Genomic DNA, 2691 nt, shown 5'->3' on the forward strand with positions numbered 1-2691 from the left:
TAGGAGACGTGAAGTGCAAGTTTGCTTAGGAACTAGTCCACAGTAGCATCATGGGTTGTGTCTGAAGTAGCTTAGGGGGCTTTGGGAGAAAGTACACAGGGACATAGGACTGTGGTCCTTTCTGATCAGTATCTTACCCCACAATATGCAAAGAGGATGGAACTAGAATGGCTCTAATGAGGTGATAATGTATCTGACAGGAATATCAGAACTGAGGCAAAATACTATATATTACGTACTTCCTGTACATATCTGAAGGCTACTGCTCTACCACGTGTTGCTCTTGTTATTTTCTATCACAGGTATCTAAGACAAGAAACAAGTTATGTGTATGGACTACAAAAGCAGAGGTAAACTATAGCCCCAAAGCCCTTATCATCAAAAAAGGGCAAAATAAGCTGGGAAGACCCCCCCCCCAATATTCATACTTTGTGTATACAGGGAACATGGCAAGATGGAATTCTATACAAATGCGGTCTCTACACCCAACCCTATAGAGGCAAATTTTCAAATGAATGTTTTAAAATTCCAGCATTTCTGAGCTGTTGCTTGAACCACTGGAAAGAAACCATTTATAATTAGTCATTATGTAGGGGGTTTTAGATTACTAGAAAATATTTTTGTAATAAGTATAATGGAAAAAGGCCATGAGAAAGGTGAATGTTTTGTATTTTGTTTCTTTTCATGACTACTTTCTATTTAATGGTTGGTTGTGTATTATTTCAGACCTGAAACTGTGTAACAGTTGATTTTTTTTTCCCAGGTACAGGACAAAATTCATGTGACAGAGCATTATTCCTTCAAGCCTGTTCTCTTTGGTAAAGCCTTCATGTGAGAAACTGCTTATATTTGCAATTGTCTGATGTTTAAAAATACAATTATTCAACATTTCCCTAGCAGTTGGCTCTGACCTTCTGTTTGATTGTTTTTTAGGCTACATTTGAACACTTCATAGATTTCCAGCTATATTGTGCCACCCAGTGTAAGAGATGGGAAATTGCACAACTTTGCTGACCATGATGACATGAGTTTGGCATTGGTGTCCTGCAAATGACATTTGTGCATTTTGAAGTTTAGAATTTATCATCAACTGAAGCATATTTAGAAAAGCATTAAAAGTAATTAATATGAGACTTAATTATTCTTAAAACATTAATGTGCTGGAAAACATTAAAACTTTTGGCTTAATAAGCCATGGTGGCCCTTTATAGAATCATGGAATCGCAGACTGGTTTGGGTTGGAAGGGACCTTAAATACAGCTCATCCAGTTCCAACCCCCTGCCACAGGAAGGGACACTTTCCACTATATCAGGTTGCTCCAAGCCCCGTCCAACCTAGCCTTGAACACTGCCAGGGATGGGGCATCTCCTGGGTAATAAAATGATTCTCTACAGCATAATTTAATCTCATTTTCTATTTATCTAAACCAGAATAGAATAGTAATGATTCAAAATCCATGCTCTGCAAACTTAAGTTTCCTGATAAATTACGGGGTGTCCAGGCATCAAACAAATAGGTGTGTCTGATGGCGATCTCCCTTTATTTGAATAAAGCTTTAACCCTCACTCTGCCTCATAAGTTACTCTATCGTGGAAACCAGGTTTTCTCGACACTATGTTCATTTTGTGCCTCCTTGTTCCGCTTTTTATTTCTTTCCACACTTCATATCTGTCACATTTATTTCAAGTTCCTTGAGTACCCTATAATAAAACAAACTTCGTTGCTATTGCTGCATCATTCACCTTTGGGCAACAGAGCAGCTGCGATCAAGTTAGTGTCTGCCTATATATTATAACAATGTGTTAGTGGCAAGTTCTAAACCTTAGCCAAAACCTTCCTGCCATCTTGGATCTCCTCCCCATAGCAACTCCCACTACTATCACCATGTGACAAGGGGGTATGGTTTTAAGCTGAGAGAGGAGACTGAGGTGAGATCTCAGGAAGTTTTTCCCTGTGAGGGTGCTGAGGCGCTGGCACAGGGTGCTCAGAGAAGCTGTGGCTGCCCCATCCCTGGTACTGTTCAAGGCCAGGTTGGATGGGGCTTGGAGCAACCTGGCCTAGTGGAAGGTGTGTTTCTTCTAACCCAAACCATTCTCAGATTCTATGATTCATCCTTAAGTATGCAAAAAAAAAAAAAAAAAGATGAAAATGAGATTTATCTAACTTCTCGTGCTTCTATCATGCATAATATGCCACGAGGGAGAGCAGTATGTGCATTATACCATGAAGGAGGGCAGTATGCTGGACGCCGTATTTGTACACAGCAAGTTGTAGGTTCAAATGCTGTGGAGATTCGGGTGTTGTACTCTGTGCGCCACCGGCCTGCCACACGGGTATTACCTGTTCACAAGGTCCCGCTCTGCTGACTCTCCCGTCGCCCGTTCCCGAGCACCGGGCACAGCACACTGCTCCAGCACACGGGACTCAACCAATCTACCTCACGGTTTCTGTTCCGTGGCCCGTTTACGGCCACCAAAGGCTCTCGGTTGCGCTCCCACGGGAGCGGCTGCCCCGGGCGGGCAGAGACGCCAGGAGCAGCTGTGGTACCGAACCCCGCCCCTTACCGCAGCACTGATCACCGCCACCCCTCAGCGCGCCGCGAGACGGACGTACTGCGCACGCGCACTCTGCCGGGGGCGGGTGGCAGCATTGTTATTTTTGCGCATGCGCTGGAATATGTCAACCCCTCG

The sequence above is a fragment of the Psittacula echo genome (assembly GCF_963264785.1).
Source record: "Psittacula echo genome assembly, chromosome: 10".
NCBI lineage: Eukaryota > Metazoa > Chordata > Aves > Psittaciformes > Psittacidae > Psittacula > Psittacula echo.